Consider the following 14,414-nt stretch of genomic DNA (forward strand, 5'->3'; position numbering starts at 1 on the left):
GAAGGATCTCCACAAATCTCACACACTTCCTGAACCTGCGAAACATTACAAGCAAGACCCTGGTTTGGGCTGTTAAATATAAGCATTTTCAAATCATCCAATTCTTGCTCTAAGTTCCTAGATGAACTTCCCGAGTCAGAAACATGATTTACTCGGGAAGTACTAGGTTGTTTACGACTAACAGAAGCTTGGGTTTTTGAACCCTTGCTTAACTGTTCAAAGAAGGTCCACTCGTCATCACTAGATCGAGTTAAAAATGCCCCACCACTAGCCGCCAAAATAAATTGCCTGTTTTGGGAATCTAAACTATCATAGAAAACTTTAACCAATTCCCACTTGGGTATCTCATGATGTGGGCAGGCCCTAAGCAACTCCTTCAGACGTTCATACGCTTCATGAAATAATTCACCTGGTAATTGTTTAAAAGATTTTATTTGCGTACGCATGTCTGAAGTTTTACTTATGGGGTAAAATTCCTCTAAAAATCATTTTTTCATTTCCGCCCAAGTATTAATACTACGGGCGGGCAAAGAGAGAAACCATCTTTTTGCCTTTTCCTTAAGTGAGTAAGGAAATAATCGAAGACGTACCTCATCATCAGTAAAACCGTTTACCTGATTAGTAGCACATATCTCATTAAATTCAGTGATGTGTTCATATGGTTCCTCATTAGCCATACCTCGGTAGGTTGACAACATCGAAATAAGTTGAGGTCGGACCTCAAATCGTCGGTTGTTTCCTCCTGCCGGTGCAGGATAAACAATGGGTGAATGATCCTCAAAATCACCCGGTTGGTAGTAGGTGTCTACTCCCCTTGGTCGTTCGGCCATATCGTCACGTTGCTCAAACACTTCCTCTTCAGTATCGGAATCTGACTTAGGAGAGTTTGGTGGAACAATCGTATGTGACTCTAACTGTGATTGATTTGATGCTGAAGCCACTGTTGAGCCCTTAAGAATTCTTGCAGCTTTTCGATTAGCTTTTGCTGATTTCTCGATTTCCGGGTCTAAAGGTTTAAGATTTCGATCTCCCGAACTCCGAGTTTGCATACACTAACCTGCAATTCAACAAAAACAAGAACACCGAGCGTAAAACTGACAAAACTAAGAATAAACAAAACACTATTTTTGGATTTTTATTGGTTTTATAATTTTTATGGTTTTTCTAGTTTAACAAGAAAGCAATAAATTAGAGCTTGCAAATCAAGCGCACACCTCCCCGACAGCGGCGCCAAAATTTGATCGATGTCGAAGGGTTAATCAAAAATAGCCTAATTACTCTAACTTAGCTAGGGTAAGCAGGATTCGTTACACGAGAAGTTATGGTCAACAAGCAAGCAATTTCCAGATTTTGTTGTTTGTGATTAACTAAGATTAACTAAATTGAAGACAAGAGAAATAACTACTAAACAAATGTAACTTGAATAGCTAAAAGCATAAACAGTGAACTAAATGAAAGTTGTAATCAATTGGTTAAAAGCCTTTATCCCTTCACAATCCCAATCTAAAATTGATCAAATCTCATAGACAAGATTTCTTAAGCTCACTAATTCTAACTATTTTGAGATTGAATCATGCAATCTAAACACCTTGTCTTTATCCTTACTCTAATTAACACTAAGTAGATTAGGAACAAAATGTTAAATCACTATAACTCAACTTGCAACAATCACAACCAATAAAACTTGCATTGATCAATAAACAATAGGTTCATAACATCACAATTCAAAAGACTTAAGTTTCATAACATTACAAACCACATAAACTTGAATGAAAGAATACATGTATCAATTGTTCATGGAAGGAATAAAGATAAGAAAACTAGCCAAGCATAGTGGTGATGATAACCAATGAATTCCTTGATGATTGCATGATGATTAGCACCTTGATCTTGACTTGAATCCTTGAAGAATGGTGATTAGATTGATGTTTTTGTGTGTTTGGGAGGTTTTTCTGCTGCAAAAACTGGTGGAAAAAGATGTGTTTTCGTAACCCTAAAGCTCTCCTTAAATAGGGGTTAGGAAACTTCATCCAAAAGCTAAAATTTGTTTTTCCCGGAATGCTGGAATTTGGCTTGGCGTAAATTACGCCAAATCTGGCGTAAATTACGCCTTTGTATTTTCACCCTGGCGTATTTTTACGCCTAAAAATGGCTTCTGGACTGGAAACATCTGGGGACTGGCGTAAATTACGCCAAGTTAGGCGTAAATTACGCCTTTGTTAATCTGCTGATCCCTGTTTGACTTCTCGAATCTTGTCAATCTTTCGCTTTTAATCGCCATTTTGCGTTGTCTTTCGCACCAACATCTTTAATACCTGTAAAACACAAAATCTCATCAAAGTATCTCCTTTTTCACTCACCAATAGTTAATTTTGCGTATTTAGTCATAAATAATCATGATAATTAAGGAACGATCAAGAGACTGTGGATAAATCACAAGGACTGAACCTGACTTCAAAGGATCCAAATGATTCAGTGCCTGTTGAAATCATTAGAAAACACCTTACTTCTCATTCTAAGCCTTCACAGACAAATCTTCTTCATCATTCATCGATGATAGGGAAATCTAAGATATCATCGTGCCTTTCATTATAAATATCCTCAATATTTCTGAAGATATTTCCATAAGCATTTTTATCTGAGATCATTTGTCACTTCGTAATATCTGAAACTGTGTTAGTTTCTAAATTCTGAAACCTTCAAGTCTAAAATAGGAATGTTTTGAAGTAGTGTTGGGAACTGATGCATGAATTAGTATAATATAATGACACTTGATCAATGTCATTATATTACAGTAAGTCATGTTGAGTTTCAAATGGAATGTGATGATTCACAGTACCATCATCATGTGCCATTTACACGACTCTCACATTCTATCCATTCTCCAAACATATTAAGAACATATCATCTTGATAGTTCTATCTTTTCCAGGATATTCTGGTAATTTGACAAATCAAAATCGTGCCATTACCATTTCTTTGTAAGAGCATTAGCTATGCTCATTCCAAATTTCATACCTACGAATTCCGGACCATTGCTCGCTTGACTCGAGGACGGGAAGAAGAAACGAAGGGACAAAGCCCCAAAATAGAAATTGAAGTATAAATCGTAGTAAATAGGAGAGAGCATTAACTGTGGATGACAATGATTATGGAAGACAGAAGTAGGGACATCGAAATATAAGGGAAGATATAAAACTCAATAACAACCTGGAAACTACAAACCGTGCATATCAATACGTATTACCACGTACAGGCACGGGAAAATTAATAACACTATAATCCCAAGATAATAGTAAAAGTAAATAAGATCCTCCGATGGTAGATGACAGAGAAGGATGACAGATGTGAAAATTAAGAGTATATCAAGAATCAGAATGGGATGGAGCATATTGATGAATGTTTTAAAGTAGGAATTAAGGAGAAAGAATAGAAGATGTGAGTTGTGAAAAATAAGAAAACGAAGGAGTAGATTTATAGTGAAGTATCCGACAGAGAAATCGAAACAGATTGCCGCATTAAATCAAAGAAGATCCTGATCGCCGAAGAACCAGATCTTATTACGTAAGATTTTCTTTAAATCCCTTAAATCCCGGAAGTCAATAGTAATTACGTCATCGGTTGAAACGAAAAATATTTATTTACTCATTTCACTCTTTTGTGATAGCTTCACTCGTGCGCTTCACATGATCGAATCGTTTTATCTATACCTCTCAATAATGATAAAACCCCATTATTGCCTCATATTCGTCATAAAAACATTCCTATTGTTATCCATGACCACCTCTATCAAATTTTGGGGACGAAATTTCTTTAACGGGTAGGTACTGTAACGACCCGGAAATTTCCGACCAAATTTAAACCTTAATCTTTATATGTTTCCGACACGATAAGCAAAATCTGTAATGTTGAGTCTAGAAAATTTGAAATCTATATTCGGATAATCAGTTACCCTTTGACCAAGCCTGGCGATTCATGAACATTTATGTGTATATACGATATACACTTATTAATTGATAACGTTAACAAGGTATTATATATGTAATATTAGGTTTCGATATAAGATTACTATATATATTGGAAAGAGTAAAAGATAATATAATTTTATAAATATTTGAAACTGTTTTTGTCAAATTATTAATGAGTCATTTTAATAAAAATAAAGGTTTTAACGTTATCTTAAAAGTTGGAATTTTTCTAGAAACCTTTTGACAAATTGTAAATGAAAACGGTCCGTGATTTTAATAAAAATAAATATTTAAATAAAACGTGTTCATTAAATATATATTTATGTATTTTACAAAATGACTAGATATAATATTTAACTAAATATAAAACGAATTGGATTTAGATATACTTGGTTAACTAATGAGAGTGTGATTTATATAGGTAAATGACCACAACGCTTAAAAGATTAAATTACATTTTGAGTGGGTTAGTTTTCCATAAATATAAGTTTAATGTTTGATAAAGATACGAGTCACGAAACGTAAAGTGTTAGTTTTCTTGGCGTACCAAAACTTTGTTTGGAAAATCGAAACCGGGACATTAGTCGAGTGACAACGTAAAAGTAATTTTTGTAAAAATTATATTTTTACCACGAACGTAAATAAAATATAATATTTAATTAATTATATAAATTAAATATACAAATATATATATATAAACCGTCGGCATAAAAAGTTAAACAAGAGGTGAGCTGGATCCCGCTGCTCCGCGAGTCGCGGAGCTCAACCCACGAAAATGCCGCGAGTCGCGGAGAATGATTTTCAGTTTAGGCCTATAAAGCTCCCACAGGTTTTTCTGCGGATTCATTTCATAAAAACACATTACTCCGTATTTATTTATAATATTATTATTATTATTATTATTAAAAATTATTATTATTATTATTATTATTATTATTATTAAGATTAATAATCTTATTATTATTATTAGTTTTATTATTATTATTAAGATTAATATTAATCTTATAATTAGGAGTATTATTATTAATTATACACAAAATATTATGACGGGATTCTGCCCAAGTGTTTCCAAAACTGATTTCATGAGTGGGATAGAATTAAAGAGATTATGGTTATAGCTATGGAGGTCATGGGTAATGTTCAGGGGTTTTGCTCGTGAGTCAAACTAGTGTTTATCATCTCCGATTGCATCTATATATTTTCCTACAATATTGAACCTCAATATTGATACGTGAGCACTCAAAACTTAACTTTTATTTATTATTAGTGTGTCCCTAACTAGTGCTCGAGAATTTAGGATCATGCATGTTTGTATATTTATTTTTGTCAAAATATATATTAAGGTAGAATCTGAATTAGTTCCTCATGCGGTTGAGATAAGGTATATGATATATATGTTTTTGGAAAGGTGGCGAAAAACTATAAACTCTTCATTTAGATATCGAATGGATTCGACGGACGGATTAGAAGTTATAGTCAATTGAATTTTTGTATCAATTATTAAAAATGATTATTTTTATTATTATGTTGTCGTTAAAAATCATCGTTATTATTATTTGATTGTTATCATTATTATTATTATTATGATTATTAATAATTAAAAATAATTAATATTTTTATCAAAAACTATTAAATTATTATTTTGATCGTTATTATTATTAAAACTATCAATTTATTTTCATTAACATTAAAATTATCATTTTTATTAAAAAGTATTATTTTTAATGGAAATATTATTATTATAGAATATTAACTTATCATTTTAGTATATTTTTATATAAAGTTTTATTTATTAATAAATGAATTATATTATTATTTACTCTAATAAATTTTGTAAAAGTATTTAAAAATATAAAATGACGATATTTAATCATATGTAAATTTTGGAAATCATTTAGAGTCAAATTCATTTCTGGTAACTGTTGGATATTAGTCTCGAGCATTAGGATTGAGGTACACTATGAATTGACTTAAATTGTTAAACATATATTAACCAATATATAAATATATATATATATATATATATAATTAATTTAGGTTCGTGAATCCGAGGCCAACCATATACGTGTTCAATGATGTTATATGTATTTTTACTACAAAATACAGTATGGTGAGTATATAGTCCCTTTTTAAACTCTAAATATTTTGGGATGAGAATACATGCATTTTATGATTTACGTTATGGACACAAGTGACTAAAATTACGTTCTACGTTGAGTTGTACCACTGCATATCTCCCTAAGCTTGGTAACTATTAATTACATGGGCCAGTGTAAACGCGAATCCTGTTGATAAATCTATCGGGCCTGACAACCCCAACTGGACTGGACGACCAGTATTCAACGGTTGCACAGTACTTTGTTTAGATGGCTACACTTGGTACGGTGTAGCGAGATTATATATAAAGGGAATATGTGTTGATTTATTATTGTAAAGTATGGTTACCAGGTGCTCAACAAACTTAGAATGCTTTTCATACACTTGCGAGTGTACTATGTTTAAATATATGAAATCTTGTGGTCCATAGTTATAACGCTGCTAGCATCAAACCTATATCTCACCAACTTTATGTTGATGTTATAAAGCATGTTATTCTCAGGACTTGAAAGAAATCTTTCGCTGTGCATTAGCTCATACTAAGGATATTACTTGGGAGTCATTCATGATATATTCAAAAGACGTTGCATTCGAGTCATTGAAGTTCATTAGAGATTATTATTAAGTAAATGACAGATTAGGTCATTTGGATATTATGAAATGATATGCGTACATGTCAACTCTTGATCTAATGATAGATTGCCTTTTAAGAATAAATGCAACGTTTGTAAAATGTATCATATAGAGGTCAAGTACCTCACGATGTAGCCAACTATTGTAAATCGTTTATAATCAATATGGACATTGTCCGGATGGATTAGTAGCGGTCATTTCACTCAACCACTTAGAATATTTTTATTAAAATGTTTATATATGAAATCTTGTGGTCTATATATTTATAACGCTGCTAGCATTTAAACCTATATCTCACCAACCTTTTGGTTGATGTTTTAAAGCATGTTTATTCTCAGGAATTAAAGAAATCTTCCGCTGTGCATTAGCTCATATTAAGGATATTACTTGGGGCCATTCATGCCATATTTCAAAAAGATGTTGCATTCGAGTCATTGAAGTTCATTAGAGATTATTATTAAGAAAATGGCAGATTAGGTCATTTGGATATTATGAAATGGTAGGCGTGCATGTCAACTTTTGATGTAATGAAAGGTTGTCTTTTAAAAATAAATGCAACGTTTGTAAATTGTATCATATAGAGGTCGAGTACCTCACAATGTAACCAACTATTGTGATTCATTTATAATCGATATGGACTTCGTCCAGATGGATTAGAAAGCGGTCCTTTCAGTTACCGACAAGTGCTACTTGATGAAGCACCTAAGTCAAGGTATTCCATTCATCCAGGTGCAACAAAAATGTACTATGATTTGAAGAAAGAGTAGTGGTGGCCCGGTATGAAACGTGATGTTGTTAAGTATATTGAACAATGCGTCACGTGTTTGCAAGTTAAAGCCGAACACCAAAAGCCGTATGGTAAGTTACAACCATTGGAAGTCCCGAAATGGAAATGGGAGCACATTACCATGGACTACATTACTAAGTTACCAAAGACGGCGAGAACCCAATATGATATGATTTGGGTGATAGTTGATAGATTGATGAAGAGTGCTTTGTTTCTTTCCATTCGGGAAACGATATCGTCGGAGACTTTATCCAAGTTGTTTATCAAGGAGGTGATATCGAGACATGGGGTTCCTATATCTATTGTTTCGGATCGAGATACTCGTTTCACTTCTCGCTTTTGGAATAAGTTTCATGAAGATATGGGTACTCAATTGAAAATGAGCACGACGTATCATCCTCAAATGGACGGTCAAACCGAGCATACGAATCAAACGTTGAAGGATATGTTAAGGGTGTATGTTATTGATTTCGGTGGTAGTTGGGATGAGCACTTACCATTGGTGGAATTCTCATACAATAATAGTTACCACACTAGTATTGGAATGCCACCTTATGAGATGCTTTATGGGCATAGATGTCGAACTCCTATTTATTGGGGAGAAGTAGGGATAAGCACGGTACGGAACCGGTACCGAACCGTACCGGAACCGAAAAGTACCGGTACCGAATTTACCCAATTTTGAATACCGGTACCGTACTGTTTTTCCAATACCGGTACCGGTTCGGTACCGGTAATTTTTGGTATTATACCGTTTGTCCCGCATTTACATTTTTTTCGATTTTTACACGTATTTAATACGGTTTAAATACGTTTTTTTGATTTTTTTCGGTACCGTACCGAAAAATACCGATACTGAATTAGCTTAAAATCAAGGACCGGAACCGATACCGAATCCCGATCGGTACCGATTTTTGGTACAGTACCGGTTCGGTTTCGAGAAATCGGGAAATCTTCTCATCCCTGGGGAGAAGTGGGTCAAAGAGAAATCGGGAGTACCGATTTGGTTTTGGAGACGAATAGTAAGATTGAGATGATTCGGGATCGACTTAAAGCGGCGCAAGATAGACAAAAATCTTATGCCGATAAAGGTAGGAGACCGATTGAGTTTCAAGAAGGTGACAAGGTGATGCTTAAGGTTTCTCCATGGAAGGGTGTTATTTGGTTTCGAAAGCGAGGAAAGTTAGCTCCTCGGTTTATTGGTCCATTCAAGGTTTTGGCTCGTGTTGGTGAGGTTGCCTATCGACTAGAGTTGCCCGAAGAGCTTGCGGGGATTCATAATACGTTTCATGTTTCCCATCTCCGTAAGTGTCTTGCGGATGACTCGACTTGGGTGCCATTAGATGAGATTGCGTTGAATAATAAGTTAAAGTATGCCGAAGAGCCGATTGCAATCCTTAATGAAAAGGTTAAGATGTTGCGAAACAAGGAAGTTAGACTTTTAAAGTGCAATGGCAACATCGAAAGGGTTCCGAGTTTACATGGGAATCCGAAGAGTTTGTTTTGGTTTACCTTCCGGCTTGTCATGCGGCTTGGATCGCGAGGACGCGCTCCGATTCAAGTGGGGGAGAGTTGTAACATCCCGTTTTCCCCGAATGTGACTAAAGGTGCGTATTTAACCTCGTGCACGTTTAATATTGTATCTATATTCGATTTTATATAGTTTAAGTGTTTTAAAAATTGAGTTTGGGTTGCTACTGGAAAACTGTCGCGTTTTAGAGTGGTCTGTCGCATCTGGATAAGTCGCGATACGCGACGATTGAGGTTGAAATGCGACAATGGTTGAGTCCAGGATTTCTGTTAATATATCACGTTTTAGGCACTAGTATCGCGTCCTGGTTAGTCGCGGAACGCGAAAACCTTTGTTGAAACGCGACGTGTCCAAAAACCTGCCTACTGTTTATCTGTCGCGTTCAAAAAATGGCTATCGCGTTTTAGGCATCACGTTTCGCGATGGGTAGTTGCGGATCGCGACATTTGTCGCTGTTTTACTTTTTGACCCAAATTAAATGGAATCTTTGGGGGTATGTTGGTCTTTTCACTTATGTCCGGTTTTGGGGAGTCTAAAACTGGTTCAAGCTTATCCAAACCTCATTCATCACATTTCCATTTATTTAAATTAAATCTAGAGAGAGAGTTGAGGTTTTAGAGTGAGAGAGCTCACTTTGGTGAAGAAGAAGGCTGATTCTCGGTCGAACCCAAGCTTTAAAGTTGTTCCCTACGTCTCTAGCTACATTTTGATAGCATTGGTAAGTCTTAACTCTATGTTTTGAGTTTTAATTGGTTTATGGCTAGGGTTTTGTTTACTAGAGACTTGTATGACCCATTTGGGGGTTAAATGGGTGAATTTGGGTTATATTGGTGAAAGGAAACCCTAATGGCCATAATCTAGGGTTTGGTCATGTAAAATGAGATTTGTAAGCGTTAATGGTGTTGTTAGGCACTAACACACTTGTTAAATGTTGAAGGATTTGTAAATGGGTTAAGTTTAACCAAACTTGTAAGTCTAAGTGTTAAAATGGGTCAAATGGGTAATGTTGACCTAGTTTGGGCAAGATGGGTATGAAAAGACCCTAAATGGTGTTAGTTGTTGATATTGGACTATAATCACTAGCTTTTAGTGATTTATAATGAGTCTTAGCCATTAATGAGCGGTTTTGGTGTAAGTGAGTCATTTAATGCAATCGGGTCATTAAATGCTCAAGTGTTAAATGTTGGTGACTAGTCCAACTAGTTTGTGTATTGAAAGTGTACTTAATGTATTAGGTACCTCGCTTGAAGCATTCGGGAGTAATTAATCACCACCGATGTGATAAGGTGAGTGGAATAATTATATGCGTGCATATATGATGTATTTATTTGTGTAGTGATGCGTGCTAGGTAGGGTACGAAATAGTTTATATTTTACTACGAAAATACTATTAAATATGCTACAATTTTACACAAGTTATTTATTTATTTATTTATTTATAGAGTGAATATACATAAACCTTGCTACAACACTTATAGGTAGTGTACCTAATCGTACAGTAGTGTAGTTTTTAGTAAGTCCGGTTCGTTCCACAGGGAAACAGTGAAGTTTAACGCTATATTAATTTTAACCTATAATTGTAAAAATAGAAAAATATATATATGTAGTATTATAATTATTATAAAAGGGGGTTTTTACCGTTTAGTGACCGGTTTGTCGATTTTAAAACTTAAGTCACAATTAAAACCTAATGCAAAATATTAAATATAAATATAACTTAATTTAAAGCGTAAAGTAAATGACGATAACTAAAATGCGATAATTAAAATGACAGAAAATAAAAATGCGATAATTAAAAATGCAATTAAATATGAAATAAAGGAATTATGCTTATTTAAACTTCCGTAATCATGATGTTTGGCGTGTTGATATGTTCGATGGGTTAATTGTCCTTTGTCCTGGATTATTTGATATGTCCATACGGTTTTGCCCATAACGGTCCATCGATCATAATTATAAAGTGCGAGGTTCTTCGTCAAATTATCCTTATATCCGAAGTCAAATGTTCCAACTAATTGGGGATTCGAACTGTAACAAGGTCTTAATACTTTGTTTAATGAATACACCAGGTTATCGACTGTGTGTAATCCAAGGTTTTAATACTTTGTTAACAATTACACCAATTACCCTTGAATGTAATCCACCCCTGTTTTAATTAGTCTATTAACTATTAATTCATCTCCGTGTCCGGTCAAATGAACAATAATTTGTACTTATAAATATCCCTCCCATCGTGTCTGATTAAACGTATGTGGTTATATATAGATACGTCAAATCATAACCTTTATATTAAATTAACGAGGTATCGTTAATTAAATATAAAGCCCATTAATAGCCCATAGTCTAATTTCCACAAGTGTCGTTCTTTTATTCAAACCCCAATTATGGTCCAAAGCCCAATTACCCAATTTTAGTATTTAGTCTAACATCACGATTACTTCGGCTTAAATAAGCATAATAATAACTTAGCTACGAGACATTAATGAAAATAATTTAAACATAACTTACAGTGATTTATTAATAGCGTAGTGTTACACGGACATAATTTCGACTTATACACTTAAAACATTCGCTAACATAACCTTATTATTATTAATCTTAAATTAAAATTAAAATTATAAATATATATATATATATATATATATATATATATATATATATATATATATATATATATATATATATATATATATATATATCTTTACGTATATAGAAAGAAAGAAAAAGGTGTAATAATTTCGATCAAATGCGTTGCCTTTTATAGGCCCAATCTGGAATTGCAAACTTCGCGAGTGCGGTCTTTTTCTTCTTTCAAACTCCGCGAGTGCGGAGGTCTTGGATCCAGCTCATCTAACTTTGTCTTTTAATCTGCCGACGTTTATAAATAATAATATAATATATATATATAATTTTTAAGAATTATTTATATATTATATTTTATTTATGTGCATAGTTGATTTGTAATTTTAGCACCGTTGCGTCGCGCGTTGAGAGTTGACTCGTGTTCCGGTTCCGGATTTTCGAACGTCCTTTCGTACAATTTAATATCTTGTATTTTGCATTTTGTAACTTGTACTTTTGTCATTTTTAGACGTTTCTCATTAATAAATTGAACCACTTTAATTGTATCTTGTACTTTTTAGCTTTTTGGACCTTTGTGTCTTCAATTCGTCGAATCTGCCTTTTGTCTTCACCTTTTAATATTTAAACGAATATCACTTGTAAATAGAACAATTGCAACTAAAATCTTGTCTTTCTTGAGGAATAATGCTATGAAATATATGTTCATTTTTAGCATTATCAATATTCCCACACTTGAGCGTTGCTTGTCCTCAAGCAATATAGTCTTGAAATAAAAATACTTGAATCACTTCTTTATTCTTCACACTTTGTACATCAGTGATTTCAATACAGCGGTATGAACAATGATAGTAACGATGTGGTTTACAGTCCCACATGACTATAAAAATTTAGATCTGTTAGGAAATTGGATCTTTATGAAAACATTTGATCTTTTGGAAATTCAATCTAGCTTTTACCCTAGATAAGTTTTCCGGAATAACCCTTCACCGGTGTTTGCAAATTGTTTTTGTGGGTTTTGTGGGTTTCAGATTTGAAAATTTTAGCTCAAAACGTATGGTTTTGTGTCACCCACTTGCTAACCTTGTATTAGGAAAGCAACACATCCAGTTTACTTGCACCGTATATTACCTTTCGGTAAACTACCGTCCGGTTGTAAAGGAAAGTGATGAACAAGAAACTGTTAAGGCAATGTCCCGTGACATGCTTTTGATTATGGTCCAAAAACGTGTCGGATGCTAGTTCTATCCTTTGTAGGAGCAATAGTAAAGATCATCCTATAATTTTTCGGTCTGGCACAAGGTCCTGTCTCCGACCATGCTATGCAACCACCGTTCTTACGGTTGACACCCGATTTGGTTCAGGTGACCTAATGAATTCCGTTGAATTCCTAGGATTTTACGTTCAATGGTAATGAACGCATTGAAAATAGGTTTTCAGAAAACAAATCGGTTTTAATTTGATCAAAATATTTTCTCGTTCAAGCTCGAGTTTAGATATCATTGAATTCCATGAGTTTGAATTCTCAATCTTTAAAGTCAATCTCGAGGATTGAGTAATATCAGTCTTAGAAGCGGATTTTTGATCTTTTAAGGAGATTATCCTTTATGAGGATCTGATTCATTAGTCTTATCAAGCTAATTTTCACGGTGCCTCCCCATTGTACGAGATAAATCCTTCTCATGGTTAGGATAAATCTGACCACTTGGCGACCCTGTTTGATGCTGAGGTCCGTGGATTTCCTGCTGATTTTAGTGATGACTTTTCTAGATTTTTCGTCAACCTACAGCTGGTCTGGACGACAACTTCCTGACCTAAATCAAGAAGCGCGTGTCTTTTTCAGAAGACTTTACTTCCTTTAAATGATGGAATTGATTCATCGTGTAGATTCATCTATTCTTTCAAAAGTATTACAGTAAACCGGGTAAAACTGATTATTTTCGTTCAAAACAAAAGTATTTTTAATTGTTTGCATAAAAATATGTGATATATGTTTTGAATAACTTGGTAAAGTTTTCCCACACTTGGCTTTTATTTTCCTTTCTTTGCCTTTTTATTTTCCTCTATTCCATTCTTAAATGAATTCTAACATTTTGGGTTGTTTCTCAATTTATGTCCTTTCCGAGGTAACGACAATTTCGGTGTTAACACCTAGTTTTCATCGTTCATAAATATGTATAAACATGATTTTGAATTCATTTAGTTTTAAAATTTTGAAAAATTTTACTAGAAGTGGGTAGCCAGTATATAAGACTAGGGCTGTTCTTTATTATCAGAGAGCACTAGATTCTAATACAACTACTGCGTTACTAGTATTTTTAATGATAACCAAGTGTTTAAAATTAAAATTTTAAAAAATCCGAAAGAATTTAACCCCTTCCCACACTTAAGATCTTGTAATGCCCTCATTTGTAAGAAATCAGTAACAATTTAAATTATTGAGGTTGATTAGCGTAGAAAAATGATTAAATTTTATCAAAGTTTCCAAACATATTGGATTTTTTTTATATAAAACCTTTACTTAATAAAATAAATAAGTAATAATTTTAAAATTTGTTTCTTTTTAGACTGAGGGCGTTTCGGTACGTTGACCTAGTTCGTCCCTCGACAAAATTTTAAAATTTGTCTTTTTAAAGCGCTGTTTTAAAAGCAAAGATTTTTGGGTTTTTTAATTTTTTTGGCATACTTTAAGTCAATAAGATTAAAAATAATGATAATAAAATTTCTCGTCCCGCCTTCGGGTAAAGCAATTTCGGCTCAATGACCTAGTCTTCAACTCACGACGAATTTTAAATATCATATTTTTAACTTAATGAGAT

General features: G+C 33.7%; 1 pseudogene; it reads left to right on the plus strand.

Moving 5' to 3' along the window:
• Window positions 1–342: 342 nt before the first annotated feature.
• Window positions 343–456, plus strand: LOC139887075 (small nucleolar RNA R71; annotated as a pseudogene).
• The last annotated feature ends 13,958 nt before the right edge of the window (window positions 457–14,414 follow it).

Source organism: Rutidosis leptorrhynchoides, chromosome 1 (assembly GCF_046630445.1).
Source record: "Rutidosis leptorrhynchoides isolate AG116_Rl617_1_P2 chromosome 1, CSIRO_AGI_Rlap_v1, whole genome shotgun sequence".
Lineage (NCBI taxonomy): Eukaryota > Viridiplantae > Streptophyta > Magnoliopsida > Asterales > Asteraceae > Rutidosis > Rutidosis leptorrhynchoides.